Consider the following 18,640-nt stretch of genomic DNA (forward strand, 5'->3'; position numbering starts at 1 on the left):
ACAGTGGATGGGATCCACAGTAAATGGTGGATTCACTGCTCATTAATACTGCTTCCCAAGATGGATGGCTTTAAAAAGCCAAAGGCGGCTTGCCATGGTTTTAGCCAGTTATTTCTTCTCTCTCTATAGTTTTTCTGTCATAGAAACTCATCCTGCCGCTTCTTGAAAACATAAAGGGATTACCACCAGTGAACAATGTTAAGCACTTTAAAAACAAGTTTTGCTGTAGATGGTTACATCAGAGCTGCAGCACAAAGGCAGTGCATCTGGCTGTAGTAGCTTGCTTCCAGAACTGCCGATTGAAAGGAAGAAGCAACAAGAGAAGCACCAAATGCCCACTTTTATCTGACCAGGCCAGTAAAAGCACTTACTTCTGAGTCACCAAGATAGATTCATAGCGAAGAACAAAAACTTGGCTTGCAACATAACACTCTGACTCTAAATACGAATGCATCCTGCTCAGCAATAGCAAGAGACCACCTATTACTGCACTGCAAATATAATGGTGCTTCTCCTTGCATATAATACGCAAAATCCCTCAGTATAATTTTTAAGTGTTCCATAAAGAGAAATGCAGGAAGAGAGAGGAAAGAGCAGAGCCAGCATTTTTTTCCTGAACAGACTAATAAAAAAAATATGCGTTCCTGAACTAAAAGTGAGCTTTTTTCCCATTCATATGGCACTTGAAGCAGAGGTCTAGAAATCTGCAGGCATGTTTGTCTAAACCTTTGCAAAAAGTGAAGGCTTGTTGCAGCTACAAATGGGAACCCTTCTGCCTTAAATGATCTTGAAATGAGGTAATGAGGTAATGAACCTGCAGGGAAAGCCCTCGAAGCAGACCCAGAATTATATTTTGCTTTTTACTGACCTCTGTGAGGAAGATAATGTTATTATTAAAACTCAGTATGTTCTGCAGCAGAAAAATTAGCATAGTACATGTTGTTTAAATTACCTATATTTATCTCACATGTCAAATTTTAAAAGTAAAATTTCAGTAGGACATAAGTATGAGGTAGGTTATTACCTCTAGTAGATTTTAAATGCATTGGTCAAGTTTAAGCACTACAACACTACCTATTGAATTTGAATTTGTTAGCTGAAGTCTAACATGGATTTAGCAAGCCCAACAAGATGAATGTAATAGAACAGGGCAGGCAAAACCTTCAGCCAAGTTTAGAGCTCCATATATAAGTTTGTCAGGAATTGCCCATTGAGAGTTTTTACCAGGACAGAAAACATAGGTCAGAAAACACACCTTTGACTGACATACCTTTGTTGGCATACCTGGCTTATATATCTTGTACAGTCCTGGACACAAATAAATTAATTCCAGATGTTTTCCAGAGTTGACCAATTACAAGCCCTTCTTTAGCAGTGATGCATTTTTTTGGGTAGGGGAATGCTGGAAATCTTGTTAGCAAAAGGAGAAGCATGCATTATTCCTTGACCTATAGCATTCCTAAGTTCTCACTTCTGGTGGAAAGCGTGGGATCAAAGATAACTACAAGGTTAAGTCCTGTATAAAACTGAGCAGATCTTCCCAAACAAATGGCAGGTGCAGCCTTACGAAGACCTTCCTACCCATCAGTTTGCAGAGAATGGTTCTTAACAAACCTTGAAGACGTGGACAACATTGCCACCAGTATTAACAAGCCCCAAAAGACCCTGAAAAAAAAACAGACGTTTATATTTTGTGTATTTCAGTATGATTTTTAAGAACCCTTCCTTTTCTGTTTTCTGCAAGAAGATTTAAAAAAAAAAACAACACAAAAACCACAAATTCCCTATTCAGAGGGAGTTCTCTGATAAAACAACAACAACAAAAAAGCAGCAACAAAGCCAAGAATATATAAATATCTCACTGAGGGTCACAGTCTTTCAGCATTGAATTTGGTGTGCAAAATTTCACTCCTTTGCATTTAAAACAGGATCACAGAAGACTTTGGTCAAATAGCATTAGGGATGATTTTTCAGATTTAGGTTGCTTCCCAGTCATTCAAGACACACAGTTTTCAAAGCAGAACTTGCTTAGGTATTCTTGTGCAAGTAAGGAAGAAAGCAAGACTGAGGCTCTCCACTACTCCACCACATCCATGACACTGCGACACAGCACATGCAAAGATATGAAAAATACAGAGCACAAATCACAGATTACAGCAATGCTGCAAGCAAATGCCACACATTGAACAAAGCTATGTGAGCTAAAAGCATTTTCATGAGCAATAATGCCCAAGAAGCTGGGTAACTGTGAGCTGCTGTGCCCAGGCTTGAGCATGCAGTCATCCAGCATGCCTGGAGACTGTGCAGAACACACCAACAGCTCCAGGAGCTTTGCTGCTCTCACTACAAAGCAGGAAAAACGTAATTTGCTCTCAATTTCTGTAAAGACTTTGGAAATCACTTAGGTTGCCAGAGTACCGGAGAAGAGGAATCCCTTCACTCCCTGTAAATAGTATAAAATCTACATATCCATTACAGATTTGAGTCTCTTTAATATTCCTAAATCTTTTCCTAAAAGTAATTCCTGAATAAATGCTAAATGCGTTATCTTAGCAGCCTCTAGTAGGAGATGCTATTTGATTTCACCCCTGTTGTAGATTTTAGCATATGAATACTGTTCACCTTTTAAGAAGCAACAACACTGAAGCAAAGAACCAATCAAAAACAGATCTAAGGAATCACTCATTTTGTAGAGCGGATTTGTGGATGAATGAGAAGGCTATACACCGAGCACCTGAACAGTGAACTAACAGTATTGCAGATAAAAATCAGCAAACAGATTAGATGTGATGTATCAAATTAGATGCCATTAAAGCATTAGCCTAGCATGCATGTTCTAATGTATTTAGGAAAAAATAGGGTCCTGCTTAGTTATTACTCTACCTTGCTAAGCAGTTCTGCTGCACCAAGTAGACATGCAGTAGTGAGCATGGAGAAGAACAAGACAAACAAAACCAATTGCTTCCTTTGTTGCTTTTTCCCACCAAGTTACTTCCAACATTAAAAATGCTGTGTCCAGCTACTACCGTATCTAGGTGAAACTGAAACAGATGGATTCTTCACCCTTCAGTTTCAGAGTAACTAACTTTTTTAGAGAACTGGAAGACCCTAGCGGGAAGGGCTTTCCTACTGTTTGCTGGCTCATCTGATCTTTCTTTCCCCACACCCCTAGAGAACTTACTTCCATGACTTTACCGAGGTATAGGCGAGGTGGTCTTTCAGGGCTGCTGACCTTCCCCCCAGGAGCTGCAGTTGGCAGGTCATTAGCCCATACCTTGTAAATGTATTCACATTCCAGAGAAGCAGAGGCAGACAGAGGAATGCATGAACTGTGTTAGCTCAAATGGTTCTCTATCCCCAACCCCTGTGAGAAGGCAGACAGCAGAACATTGAAGCAGAGGCAAGAACATGCACTTTGTCAACATTTGCAGTGGAACAGCAAAAGCTCTTTGGGATGGTCTCAAGCAGAAAATGGGATGCAGCGCCCTTGTTTTTCACAGTAGAGTATCTCACACTTCAAAATAGGTAGGACCAACATGTCAAGTTACAGGGGAGAGGTCTGCAGAACTGGGGAAGGGAGAGAAAGCAACATGCAGGATAGAGCAGGATGCACAGCTGCTGTTGCAAGTGTAGACATGGAAAGGAGGAGAATGGAGGATTATTTCACAGAGGATACCATACCAGCAAACTTAAAGTGGCCCTTATCTAGTTTGTAACATTCCATTTAGTGCCAGACAGATCTGCCATCCTGTCTCCCTCAAGCAATTTGCAAGACACTCGCAGAAATTGTGTAGCTTGGTTTATGGACACAAGCATCTGTTTGGTACCTTTGTGCTGCAATGTTTGGACATTTTGTACATGGGCAATACCTGCTCAACTGCTACCAGCTCCTGACCCAAAAAGGAGAGAAGACGGAGTCAGATGATGTCCCCCATCCCTTCTTTTTCTTGTCTTAGAATAACAAGCAGAGCCTGACATGGCTAGTTCCTTCCCTTCTGCATGGCAAACTGTATAGGCAATGGAGATCTCCGTGGGTGAAGAGGATAGAGGCCCTGTGTGCATGAAAGCACTAACATCAGGAGAGCAAAGTGATTTCCAGTCATTGCAAGGCCGTAGCAAAGCAGGAACACCTTGCTATACAAGCCAAGACTACGAGCAGTAGAATGCAGATTAACCACTTGGTTGCCGCTTACCATGCCAGGTACATTGGGCTAAAGGCACCTCCATCCAGTGCTGCCCGACGTGCCAGGTACATCCCATGATGTTCCATTGAAATCACAACAGGCCATCAATAGAACGTGGCTGCACGGATGCGGAATGGAGAACCAGGCGCTGTTAAATGCAATTAAAAAACTGCAATCAAAATTGAAACGTACATTTTAAAATGGCCATCTGCCTTAAAAATGTAACTACTAAAACAACCTCCCCTCCACCCATTTCCCCGGAGCTGATCTGTGACGGAAAGAGAGCGGAAGGCTTCTGCAATTTTCCTGATGACTTGCTCTGTACACCTCCATTCAGGACTCCAATGGCACTGAGCTTTAAGGGGACCAGGGAACACACATCCAAGAACAGCAGATCCCAGGCTATCGGCACCAGCTTCCCCACTGCCCAGGAATCCAGGCAGCTAATATCACCATTAGGAATGCTTCTATAATGGAAAAAAAAAAAAAAAAAAATGGTGCCAGAGCTTCATGGTCTTGTTACCCACATACAGACAATGGAAGTAGTACTTAAATACTGATCCTTCCCTTTTCCCTGTTCCCCTTCCCAAGCCCTTGAAATCCTTCTCTCATAACATCTCTAGATGTTACGGCATGGATCCAGGCTGAGTCCTTTGGCTTTTGTTACATCTGTGGAGCAAGGAGGGAGGAAGAAAAAGAGAATATTGAACCCTCCCGTTTATAATGATGCTCCACTAATAACTTTATTCTCCATTCTTGGAGACTGGAAATGATGTTGATTCATAGTGAACTGCAGCTCATATGAGAGTCGTGAAACTTGTATAATTCCACCCTTCCTTGCCCAAAAGAAGAAATACATCCTTCTCATGCCAAGAAGAAGCACATCCCACTGATGTACTCAGCGTGTCAAACCTAGGGTATCCTCTGCAGTGCATATCCTCTTCCAAGAGTTTCTGCAGTCAGCTCTGGCAGGGTTATCAGGGAGGACATTCTCAGGAAAGATGTTAAGTACAGGCCTCTCTTTACAATTGTTGCTCCTCTGAGCAGGTAAAAAACCCAAACCAGCAGAAATAAACTTGCAGCCTCGCAGGGATTTAAGACAGGGCTTTAGACCCTTTGCATAGCTCATATCACATTGATGGCCACATGACTCCATCTGTGCTACTGTAGATAGAAATCTTACATTTAAAAAGTTAGAAGAATATTGATTACCTTTTCAACCTTAAAAGATAAAAGGCTGAATGGAAAAGACTTACAGTAATGAATCTTATTTGTCTGAGAGTGAATGTAAGGGACAGCAGTGGCTTGGCAGATAGAAAGTGTTTTCATGAAAAGGACACTGAATGAGGTCTTCATTCTTCTTGGACATCTGCTAGGCTCAGACACATCCCATCATTCCTATCTGCATACTTATCCTCGCAGTTCTGTTACTTAATCCCTTCCATAATGAACAAATAGGGCTTTTGTACTCAGATTGTCCTGTTTTGACTACTCTGTACTGTATATTTTTAAATCTTGTCAATACAACAAAGAAGTGAAATGTGTTTGCTTACTGACCTGGGCTATACTGATCCAAGAGCATTTGCTGAACCAGAGCTCCCACTCTTCAAGAACTCACACCTTGCATAAAAGCAACACACTGCTGGCTGCACGTACAGCATCAGGGCTCTGCGAAACACTCAATACCAGCAGTACTCAGTGTAAGAAAGGCTGAATGCTGCATGAAGGTATTTATTGGACTGGTTTTGAGATGGTAGCTCTAGTGCAGATTTACACCCAGATTACAGTAATTCTTGCTACTGTGAAGCAAGAAACTCTTCTCTGTAGTTGTGTTTTCCCTCTAGGGCAGAGATTAGCAGAGAACAGCTTAACACAGAGGTGTTTTCTGCTGCTAGAGCATCACGCTGCAGTCAGAAATGAAACTTCCTGCCAATTCCTAAACAGAGCTTTTGTGTATTAGACATTTATTTTCACTGTTGACACGAAGACTACTGAAACTTTTTACATGGGAGGAGAAAGGAAAAGCACACACATCGGAGATGTTGTCAGGCAGAGCCAGGCACTAAAATTTCTGGCAAATCTGCAGAGTACAGTTGATCTTAGCATAGTAGTGGCACAAAGCACACAAAGGCTCAGAAGCAGTAGATGTTGGGTGCTCCTGCAGCCCTGCAACAACTGAGAAGGCTCAGCCCTGGCTTGATACTGCATTACAAGTGAGACGGGCATACCTGATGATGATCTAATGACTCCTTATTCCAATAAAATACCCACATATTCAGTAAAGTAGCTGAGTCCATATAAGAGGAATAGTATCTCTACCCACATAGCAGGTACAGGCTCTGTGGTATTCAAAATTCCTGTTTGCCACATACCTTTGAGCCTTGGTGTATAGAGTTCTCCCTTCACAACGCAAGAATTTAGGATGTGACTAAAGGACTGTTACTACCTCCCAGCTAATCCTAGAGAGCTTTAGACAGAATCTACACTCCAGTGGATTACATGGAATGAGAAGATGCTAAAGGTCCTAAGCCTTGGGATCTGTTCCTCAGTGTGATAGGCCAGGGTTGGCAGGGGGTGTATGGGGTAGCAGCTTTGTGCTGGATATTGCTTTGGGAGCAAGAGCACACTGTGGTAGAGAAGGAATGTCATGACCCTTTTCTAACTGAGACTGTCTTACAGCAACCTTCCAGTTGCAGCACAGCTTTAGGGCTCTGAGTCAGCACAGATACAAGCTGATAGCTGGGTTGTGAAATGCAGCAATTCTGGAACAAATGCACGGTTCTTTCAACTGTCCCTGTGACTGGAGAGGGATCTCCAGGACGGGGATGAGATAGACAGCTAGGAGCATTAAATCCACTAGCTATTGTGACTCAGAGCCCTCAACAGGGTTTGTTAGAGCAAACAAGGCCTCAGAGCCCTGGAAGAAATGGGAGAGAGTCTGATAAAGATCCTCCCAATTGGCCTGCTTATTTTTATTTCTTGCATAGGCTCAGCAATTTTTTTCTGCAGATAGAAGCAGTCTGTGCAGGAGCATCTGCAAACTGCTAATGTTGGGAACTTGTTGCAGTAGATTACGCTAAGCTCCATGCCAAGGGGTGCAGGGAGGACATGGGCACTAAAAGCCTTGGACCAAAATGTTATCTCTCTTTCCATATGCCAGATGCCAGTGAGCACAGAAACAGACTTTGCCATCTCATTTTTTCTACAAGATCATATTTCATTCACTTATTTCATCTGTGCCTGTGGTTGCAGCAGCAGCAGTTCTCCTTAACACAAATAATCAATGCTTTAAATATGGCACTTTTTGCACTTTTTCCAGCTTTTATTTCTCTCTTTTTTTTTTTTCCCAAGAACCTATTATGTGCTCCAGCCTGTACTTCCAGATAAACATTTGCCCCTAAGCACTAACCTGCCCTCGGATTCTTCCTGCATGCTTCACTCCTGTTAAGTTTGTCAAGCAAATCAGTTGGCCCTGGCAAGACCCTGTCCAGCACCTTTCCAAATTGGATGCTTAACTTACCATCTTGAACCTCATACACGGGGTGCTTTGTGACCACATTGTGTTTCTGCCGCTTTGAGCCTGCCAAATGAGAGGATGCCAGAAAGCCACTGTTGCTTGTAAAAGCAGAAGGCCTTACAGACTCAAGGTCTTGCAAACTATCTGCATTGCAGCCAAATCCATCCAAGATGAAGATATCCTAAGGGGAAAGCAGGGCTTATGGTGAGATACTTGAATGCTTTATGTGATTTTACACACGTTCAGAGTTCTTCATGTTTCCTTGGCTTCCTCTTCAGCTGGTGCCTCAAATTCTCATTTCATCTGTAATTCCTCTCTCATCTTCACTTGAGACTACAGACTTTTGTAAACTCCATTTACTAGCTGCAAGGAGGTCGCCCTACCTATGCTTCCAAAATCCTCCTCAGAGGGCTTCCATGCACAACAGTGGTCCAGGGCAGCAGATATATCAGGCACATTTGGCCAGCCTTCTCTGTCAGAGGGTTTCTCAGCTTCAGTGATTACAACTGCAGGCAGTTACGAAAAGTGGCCCAGCATTATGGGATGTTGAAAACTTTGATACAATGCAAAGTATCTTTCCTTCTCTGTGCAGTATTCTTGTCAGCGTCAAGGATTTTCTGACAGTTCTCAAAACACACAAATGATAGGTCATAAATCAAGACTCAAAACATGTCTTCATTTAAAAAAAAAAAGGTGAAAGAGGAGGGGCAAATCAGAGAAAAAGGTAATTCTGGCCAAGGATTTGGTTTTGAAAAGGAGATTGGAAGCCTGTGCATGTACTTTTGTAATCTGGAAGTTCCTCAGGACAGGACCCCCTGAGCACATCATAATGAACTGTACACACACCTTACAGCAAAAGAACCAGCAGCTCTCTCATCAGTTCCAGACTGCTCAGCTTCTAACTCAACACTGCCAGAAGGCAAAACTATAACAAATTAGCACCATTCACAATTTGTTGAAGTTGCTGTTCCATCATTTGTTTGTTTAAAACACACAAACACATACACACAAGCTGGCTCTCTGCTGCCATCGCCCAAACTCAAGATTTGTAGTCACATAGAGACAAGCAAAGGCAGTGGATGAAACTCATACAGAGCAGCAGTCACTGCACAGGAACTCTGCTTGGGTTTTGCTTTTTCACTGCAAGCAAAGCAGAAGAATGCCCACTCTGTTCCAGCCTTCAAGACAAAGGTGTAAAAATCCTTATTTCAGCACTTGACTAGAAAGTGTTGTTACAGAGAAGGAAAAGCCCCAGGTTTGAAAGGACTCGAGCACAAATATGGGTTGGGCAGAGATTGGCTTGAGAGCAGCCTTGGGAAGAATTTAGGAGTATCAAATGATGAAAGACTCAACATGAGCTGGCAGTGTGCACTTGCAGCCCAGAAGGCCAACTGTATTCTGGGTTGCATCGAGAGATGTGTGACCAGCAGGTTGAGGGAGGTGATTCTGCCCTTCTATTCTGCTCCTGTGAGACCCCACCTGGAGTACTGTGTCCAGTTCTGGGGACCCCAGCACAGGAAGGACATGGAGCTGTTGGAATGGGTCCAGAGGAGGGTCATGAAAGTGATCAGAGGGCCGGAGCACCTCCCCTACAAGGACAGGCTGAGAGAACTGGGGCTCTTCAGCCTGGAGAAGAGAAGGTTCTGGGGAAACCTTACAGCAGTCTTCCAGTACCTGAAGGGGCCCTACAGGAAAGCTGGGGTGGGGGACTTCTTATAAGGGCATGTAGCAACAGGAAGAGGGGAAATGGCTTTAAACTGGAAGTGGGTAGATTTAGACTAGATAATGGGAAGAAATTCTTCCTACCACACTTTACTATGAGTGTGGTGAGACACTGCAACAGGTTGCCCAGTGATGCTGTGGATTTCCCCCCCCCCTCCCCCCCATAAGCACTCAAGGCCAGGCTGGATGGGGCTGTGAGCAACCTGGGCTAGAGGAAGGTGTCCCTGCCTATAGCAAGGGGTTGGAACTAGATGATCTTAAAGGCTTCTTCCAACCAAACCATTCTATGATTCTGTGACCCAACACTTAATAAAACTCATGCTATTTATGAACATCCAAGGGACAATCTGCACCCCTTATCATCACACAAGATGATAACTGCATTAAAATAGGAAACTTATCTTACTTCATAAAGCACTGTGTAAGTTTACAAAGCACATTATTAGTGATAGTAAATAGTTGCCAGACTAAAGCAAAGAGGTGGCTCTAAGGCCTGACAAAGTACCGCTGTTCCCATTTCTGAACTCTGGGTAGTAATGCTGTAGGATGAGACCAGTTGTTCTGACGTGGTTTACTCTGATGTGCCAATCTGTTCTTACTTTAAAAGATTATTTGGGAGGTGTGTTATGCTTTTATTCATGCTGGAGAAATTAATATTTTATCACGAGATGATCATGATAAGGATGATGTTAAAAGCTGTAGGAGAGTCTTTTCCTCCCACCAAATACAGTCTAGTTTGCCAGAATGTGTGTGTGTGTCACTAATGATTCTTTTGCGCAGCATTTGTATCTGTAGGCACTTACTCTATACAGAGCACCTCAATATCTGATGCATTGCTCACCAGTTGCATCACATAGTCTATAGAGACAGCTTCTCTTTCATTTCTGTTGATTTATAGTACATTAAGTCCTGGCGTGCTGCAAGCTGGTTTAAAGCATAGCAAAGTTGGCATAATCACCTGAAACTCTTACTTGCTGCCTTTTTTTCTCTGTTCATTTTAAGAATGTTTTCAGGTTTATGATCACTCTAATACTGTGCATTCTCTGGCTTGTGTGTCACATGCTGAATGATAGCAACATCATCCAAGGCATCTCTATTAGCTTGGTGCAAATACTGTTTTGGTTTCTGGACAGGTGAATGATAGACTCCACAGTTATCTCCAACAGCCCAAGAATTGTTAAAGAACAACTGGATTTTGTACTGAGATTGAGACCTCGGCATGGAACTGTGGGTTCCAGAACAGTTGGGGAAATTTTACACATTTAGATCAATGATTTATCAAAGTGTTTAAATATCTAGGTTTAATTATTTCAAAAGCTATTCACTTCACAAATGTCACTTAAGGAAGTTGCTGTGTCATCTGTGCATTTATTTCCTGTCAGAAACAAGCCTAAAACAGAACCACAAACTGGATCACCTTCCTTCTTTCAGCACTATTAAAACCATCTCATTTGGTAATTATTCTCTTCAAGATGGGTGTGGGTGACTGAAAGCTGGAGAAGATTATATTCATAGCAGATAACCTTGGGAGAAACAGGAGGTACCTGAGAAACAGGCATGAGGGGTGAAGTTGTGACAGTACTGAAACTTATCAGGAGACACAGGTGTACCAAGTGTCTGTTCCAGAGAGCTCTGAGAATAGAAATGTGGCCTCACCTCATGCAAGATTTAGGCTTGGCTGGCAGGTCTCATAGGCACTCAGATGAGAATTCACAAGGAGAATGCATATATTTTAAACATTGAGCAAGACTTTAAAAAAAACAAAAACACTAGAAGGCTATTTTAAAAGTTCACTAGATCACTTCCCACAGAGCTCTCCCCTGTCAGCAAGAAATTGGTTAAGGAAAAAAACAAAACAACAACAACAAGCAAACAAAGAAAAAAAAAAACCCGCAAACAGAACCAAAGCAGCAAAACCAAAACAGCCAGAGGGACTGAAACCTCCCTTACACAGATGCAACAACTCAGCAGTTTAACAGCTCCATAAATGTGATCAGGATCTGGCCAAAGGAGTAAAGCATGTGCAAACCACTGCTAACAGCCACAACAAACACTGATTCTAGAAGTTAGACTGAAAGGAAAAAAAAAAAAAACATTGTTAACACTTGCAGCAGAATCCGCTAACGTAACCAGCATCAGGACTCCCAGGTGATGCTAGAAGTGTACTTAATGTGGATATGTTTGGACTAAAACCTCTCTTTTAGCGCTGTGCTTTCCCAAACACCTGTATTCAAGTCTCATGTTCTTAGATGCACATTACTCAGCCACATTCAGTTTTTTTCTTGGAGAAGGGCTAAATAAATCATTGTGTTGTTATGCCACAGTGCAGGTGCTCCAAAACATGCACCTCCTGAGGCTCCTGAGCTTGATATGCTTCATCTTCCTCATATGACGTGGCGTGTTTTGATGTCATCTACTCTCTCTGACTCATCAGGTCAGTTAATCTGGGATTAACCTGTTTCCTTCATGCATTTTCTTGGCAGACACCGTGATAGTTTTTTTTTTATCAACAGGAAATGCACCCCCCCCAAATCCAAAAACAAACATTAGTCATCTCCTATGAAGAACTTGAATTTGTAGCACTGATGGCATCCTTCTTGCCATAGGGATCCTCCACTGTAGAATACTGTAGAATACATCTGTTGTCTAAGAGACTGTTCTTCTGTAGGGAGGCCACCATGATGCTAACATGGCTTCCACACACTTTCTTTCTCTGCTACCTCAGCGTAAGAAGACTCACATAAAAACCCTTTTCAAGTTGTGCAGAGGAGAAATAGCAGGCACTTGCCCGTAGGAAAAAAAGGTATATAGTAATTTATCAAATTGATGTAATATAGCCCAGCTGCACGCGAGAATGCTGGCCCTTGCAGAGGTGGATAGTTCCAGAACTATGCATTTGCTTTCAAACAGACAAGGTGATTTGGTACAACCACCACATCCTTTGAAAAGGTTGGTTTTCACATGCTGGGAAAGGACTTGGATTTTCCAGCCCTTCTCTAAGTAGAAGGCAATTCAGTGAACACACCCAAGACCCTGCAGCGGACACCACTCTAAAATTTGTCTTCATTATATTCTAATTGTCACAGAACTTTCTATTATTTGCAGTAGCCAGAAAGTGATGATTAATTTTTTGTGCATTTATAAAAACAGAGGAAAGGTCAAGAAGGCACCGTTACACATGATTTGTTCATTCTTTAGCAGCAGTCTTTGAAAGTGCTGGCCCTGGGTTACTGCTCATATTTTCCCTGTTAGTCTTGAACCAAAAAAATCTAATACGAGTATCAGGTTTGGTGGGTTTTCAAACAAAAAGTGTATGGAACTAAGTTTTGCTAACTTTTTTCTATATGTATTTATTATTACTTTTATAAAACTTCCATATGATTTTTAGAAGCTATGTGAAGCATAACAGAACTTCAGAAAGAAGCCTCAACTCAGAGCATCTCTCACTTGAATGGAAGGATGATTATTACAATCCACATTTTTCTTTAACTGAATTTTATTTTCCTCATATGAAAAAACTTTCTTGTTAATTTGTTTTTTCATTAATCTTACTATTCATAGGACTGACTGAGGAATAAATAATCTAAAGGAAGTTTTGTTGGGGGTAAAAATTAGAAAATCCTTGTGACAAGAATCCCCCCCTCGAAACACAGGCCTTGTTCCTCCTGCCATACACACTCCCTGAATGCCCTTTTGCCTTCCTATGAGGGAAGCAAATCCAAAAGATCTGCCATAAAAGGCTGGAAGGCACCACAGTCAGCTGGGCACACAGAGGGGTGGTGCCGGGAAGTAAGGAAATAGCTGAAGTTATCTGGGAATAACAAGCTTCACAGAAGTTCCCCTTGGGCAGAGGTCAGCGTGTGAGAATGATGGATTAAGATGGAGTGTTTGCATTGCCCAGTCAGATGCAAAGATACCAATGCTGGCACGCTCAGGTGGAGTCTCCAGCCATCAAAACTGTATCTGTGCAAGGCTCTCCTACTTGTAAGTCTCCCTCTCCAGTAGCACATGGCGTTTTTAAATTTTTTTAATATGTGATCTAGGTTAGTGCTCATAAATGGGAAGGATTAACAGCTACAGCCCAGCACAGGAAGCTGGGCAGGCTCTGCTCTCACATCCTGCTGACACCATCAGCTCCAAACCCACACTGCTCCCACCCACACACAGCAAGCAGTGGTCAGCATGGAGGGGCTGTGTGTTGTCACCTCTTCTTCCAAGAGGTGCATTTGGTCCATTGACACCTGAGCCATCAGTGTGCAGGGCTGAATCCTATGTTGTGCACGTGTTTTAAGATATTGCACTTCTCTGTCACTGCCCTCCTCAACAGACATCAGTGCTTTGTGCTTTTCTTTTTTTAAAGCCAGCATTAACATTGCAAGTAGAGAAGACAAGTGCATTATTTCTCATTTTGCAGGTCAGGAAAAAAAAACCAACAAAAAATAAAGGACAGAGAAATAGATCCATAGCTACAGATGATGAGGGATCCAGATCTGTTATAGTCCATCCAAAGCAGAGATGCCAGTGAAGAGGTTAGGTCTTGCTCTCCTCCATTGAGCCTGGACTTGCTCTGTCTTACAGCCTCACAGCTCATGGTGTTACACTGTGGTGCAGTCAAGCATGCAGGAAAGCACAGCCAAGAACCAGGAACACTTATCAGAGCTGGTTGTAAAACCAGATCTTCTTTGTTGGAGATCACAGTAGTAACTGAGGATTGTGCTTAAACTCCAAAACATCCTCCACTATCCAGGAAGCCTGCTGGCGATAGGTGGAATATGGTGGTGAGACAGAGAAGCATTGAAGACAAGAAAGTCAGTGAAAATTTTTGCTGGCTCTGAATGGTGCCTGTGCAATGAGAAGATGGAACAGAGCAGCACTCTGGAGCAGGAGGAACAGAGAAGGACTGCTGCCTGCCTTTGGGACTGGAGTTCTCCCCTGACACCCCAGTCAGAAGTGAGATCAATGCCTAACAACATGAGATGTTTCCCCTTCGTAGTGATCATCATATATAGATGCTTAATATTTGCTGGCTTCCTCCCTTGGAATTTTCTAACAGCCCAGCAAGAATGGAAGTTTGGAGATTCTCCCAAAAGTCCTCAAAATGCATCAGAAACTGGAATCTGCTGCAGGGCTGCAGGGTGTTGTCTCAGCAGATTCAGTGGGTAACAAGTCTTAAATAAAATGTAATACTCTTTTCTGCCCAGACTTGCCAGATCTTAATGCAAATAGAACTCCAAGAAAATTAGGGTGGACTCTAGTAGCTGCCTCTCCCTCAGGGCTTTTTTTTCTTCAATCCAGCCTGATGAAATTCATTACAGTTGCATTTAAACTGTGATTTAAATTTTCCAAAGCAGGCAGGGCAGGTTTGAAAGCCTGATATATCAGAATTTATGCATTTCCTGAAGAACTAAGGTAAATAGCAGAGCCCTCCCAAAGGGGTGCCTGATTAGTTCTCTCAGCCCTTTGACAAGTTTGCTGTCAGACAAGGCCACTGGATTCCTGGCAAGTCCAGCAGGCTTGCTCCTTGAAACCAAACAGCCCTACATTCAAGCATGTCAGTACTTTCCTTGCAGGTATTTACAGTTTACTTTTTAGTGCTACTTTAAGTTCAAAGGGGGTAGTAAAGCCCCATTAAGCCATTTACATCAAACTGGTTAGTTAATTATCCTGTTGCAGGCTTTAAATTAGTAATTTATAACCCCTTCCCTGGAGATGCTAGTCTTTGGAAACAACTGAGCAGGGACAATTTGCAGTGGGGTGAAGTTAAGGAACAAAAAAAAAAAAGAAAAAAGAAACTGGATAAATCCCTGTTTTAGTTGGAAGTTGATTAAGTATTTGAGAATCCAGTAGGGACAGGGGTGGGAGAGAGTCCAACATCACCAGCTAGCAAGGTTAGGGAGGCCGCATCTTGCTTAGGGCTGTCTGTTCAGCAAAATTCAGTGATGTGCAGAGATAAAGAGCCAAGTCTTGGGGGGGCACCACACCTAGCTGAGGATGAGACTTCCCTTACAATGAGATATTCTGCTTCATAGTGTCATAGTCAAAGGTATTTTTGCATTAATCCGTACAAAAATGTGCCTACACAAGACTGAAACCAGTATCTGCCCCCAAGGAAGGAAATGTATTTCAGACTTTGGGGCTGGCAAAACTGAACACCAGCATGCAGGGACTAAAAAACATGGGTTTTAGTCAGCAGTTCTGCTCACCTATGCAGGCAGGGAGGTCCTAGGCGCACTGCAGGCACCTTTCAGATAAGTATTAACAAGATTCCAGATGTACATCCCCATGCAATAAGAGTCAACGTCCTTCTCACAGTGAGGCTATCCCATGGGCCACGTGAGGCTGGAGCCAAGGAATCTCCAGTCCAGGGCCTCCTCCCTTGCCAACAACATTTTGTTTATGAAGAGGAGAATTTGTTGTCCCCTCAGGGTCTGGTTATTCTACCTCACCTTGCTCAGAATTCAGAGCTTTTACAGAAAAGATTAATCTAACTGCCAAAACTAACGAAGTTCTAAAACAAAACATGCCTTTTGCTCTGTCTTCTGTATTTCCACCAGCCACCATTAGTTCAAAACCCGCTGGCATACTGGATGTTTACTGGCAACTTCAATTTAAAATAAAGATATGAGGGAAAGACCCTCCAGTTGCTGCTATTTTCACACAACCATCTATTGGGTACAGGAGAAATCTTGGCCCCAATCCTAGGTGCTGTCCCATATCTACAAGCACTTCAAACACCACGGGCCAGAATACATGGAAAGAAGTGGTATAGAGAGTGGTACCAAGGCAAACTAGGAGATTCCGCAATGATATCCAAAAAAAGCAGATAAAAAGAAGTCTGAGAGAAAAAAAATTCATTCTGCTTAAAAGACCAAAACAAGCAATAGCTATAATCAAATCATATGGCAAATTCTGCAGCTTTTTTTCTTCATCTTAATACATCCCCTTTTCAATGGCAAAAAAAAAAAAACAAAAGCAAACAAACAAACAAACCCTTCTGCCAAACAACTGCCAAGTTAACTTTAAAAAGAGGGATAAAAATCTAGGCAATTCAATTTCTTTATACTACACAGCTATGAGACATTTTGCATTTGCTCACTTTTTTTGTCTCTATCGAACGTAGCCATTTCACAGTTTTGGGGATGGGGATGTAATAGGAGAGAAGAAAGACACTCAGAGGTTTCAAAGCAAAGGGGCAAAATATTTTTGTACAAAATTTGCTAAGTCTATATCAATTTTATGTGATTTACTACTCCAAATTGCATGACAGAAATCTTATAATAAAAATACAAGTAAATGCAACATGAAATCTAAATCATCTAAAGGACTGAAAAACCCAGCCCCACACATAGACAACATTCTCCGAATTCTCTGCCCTTTCCTGGGAGTGGTTACACCCAAATCATCACTCAGTCCAGAAGCTGTTCTCTCATGCTAATCACTCTGAAATTGCACACTAAGGTAAAAAAAAGTTCAGATGCAAACGCTATCCTGGCCCTTGAAACAGCCCAGTGCTAACAGGCCACAGGAGTGCAAAATATTAGGAACTTATAAAATAATATAAGCTGGGGAGGAAGAAGAAAGAAAAGCCCTCCTGTAGATGAAATGGAAGTCCTTCCTGCTCCACCAAAACCTCCCATTTCCAAGGCATGAAGTGCCCAGGACTGTGCCTAGAACAGGTGTGTCCCCTTAAATACCTCACATGTCACACTTGTGTCTCATGGACACAGTCCTAGGGGATTATATTAGTACCAGTGCATACCAGCTGGAGCTGCCCCTGGCGGTGTCCTGTTAACTCCTTGCATGGGAGGAGCTGCTCTCCATGCTGTGGAGCCCTCGCCACATAGCTTTCTGGAGACAGACAGCAACCCTGCAACGCAGCCTCCAGCATTTATGCTCCAGTGGCTGGATCAGCTCAGGGGTGAGTGAGAGACCTCCTGCAAGAGCAGTGACAAGGCACTACCAAGGGAAAGGAGGGCTCCAGGAATTCATTTCTTTCCTTCATCTGCTCTTATTACTCGCAAATTCTCAACTGATTTATGCCAAACAGACACTCTTAGAAGTCTTCTTTAACTAAAAAAATGATACATGGCTAACAGAGAGAAGTCCACTCAGCCATTCCCAAGCAGAAAATGCTGACTGGGCACAAGACAGATACAGCTAGTGCAGGATGAAGGAAGGACAAAGGAGAGTGAACCTCATACATCTCTTCAAGTCAGTGTGGGAAGAGACACCCCTGGGCAATTTCTACCTAATTCTTCATTGAGCCTTGGAGGATACTAGCTGCTGGCCTGACCAGCTGAAAAAGCCAACACAGAAGTTTTTAGGACAGCAAATGCATCAATGGCATTTCCTATATCACATCTTAGTGACTGGCACAGATAATAAAAAGAGAAAAAGATACTTGATTTTACTATTACTCTGCATCACAATGCAAAGATATTCTTCAGCATGAAGAACTGCTCCCCTGCCACCTATCTCATGAAGGGCATCTTGCCCTTGACAAGCAGACTGAACAAGAGTAGAGGCAGGAAGCTGCTGACCAGCAGTTGGGCACAAAGGTAGAGGGCTGCAGAGCCCTACAGGATCCTCCTGTCTTATTCCTCCTTCATTTTCCAGCAAGTGATTCTTATATTCAGGGAACAGCTTTTAGGAGAGAGCACATGAGTTATTCCATTGGTTAATTAATTCCGATTTCCAGGTTTGATCGCACATCAGGTTTGTCTGCTCATCTCTATGACAAATGGCCCCAGGCACTGTGAGCCACTGGCAGCAGTGTAGGTGGCACCAAAAAAATACATTCTGCTGATGTAGGTAGGAGGTGACATAGGTAACTTTTTCAGGCCACTTCTGCTCTGTAACTCTTTCCAGGGCTGGGTGACGCAGAGGGCTTGATGCACCCAGCTCATCAGTCCAGCACAGACTGGAAGCAAGGAGTGAGTCTCATGTGCTCTGTATATTCCAGTCCTCTGTTTCGCCCGCTGGCCAACTCTGTTCAAATGAATCCCAGAATAAGGCCATTCCATGATTCATCCTTCTCAGATAAGCAGGACCCAAAGCCCCCTAAATCCGTCTACCCCTAGTAACATGTACAGTTCTCCCTAGTGCTATTTCTCATTTTCAGGAGGTCTCAAGTTCATAGCCATAAAAATCTGCATTAAAAGCCAGGTGAACTCTTTAACCATTTATTACACCGTGTCTTTGAATACAAGGCAAACAT

At 42.7% G+C, this 18,640-nt stretch overlaps 1 protein-coding gene and 1 long non-coding RNA gene across 18 annotated transcripts in view; one reads left to right on the forward strand and one right to left on the reverse strand.

The window, feature by feature from the left end:
* Positions 1–18,640, forward strand: part of LOC107051622 — a 77,053-nt gene that overhangs the window by 26,926 nt on the left and 31,487 nt on the right. The window lies entirely within an intron of this gene.
* The window catches only part of HIC2 (hypermethylated in cancer 2), a 75,403-nt gene that overhangs the window by 10,502 nt on the left and 46,261 nt on the right, over positions 1–18,640 (reverse strand). For 3 of the 16 annotated variants that reach the window (XM_015275229.4, XM_046901110.1, XM_040647985.2), the window contains exon 2: positions 4,194–4,332. The gene's annotated coding sequence lies outside the window, so the exon portion shown is untranslated. 16 annotated transcript variants of the gene reach the window in all.

Source organism: Gallus gallus, chromosome 15 (assembly GCF_016699485.2).
Source record: "Gallus gallus isolate bGalGal1 chromosome 15, bGalGal1.mat.broiler.GRCg7b, whole genome shotgun sequence".
NCBI lineage: Eukaryota > Metazoa > Chordata > Aves > Galliformes > Phasianidae > Gallus > Gallus gallus.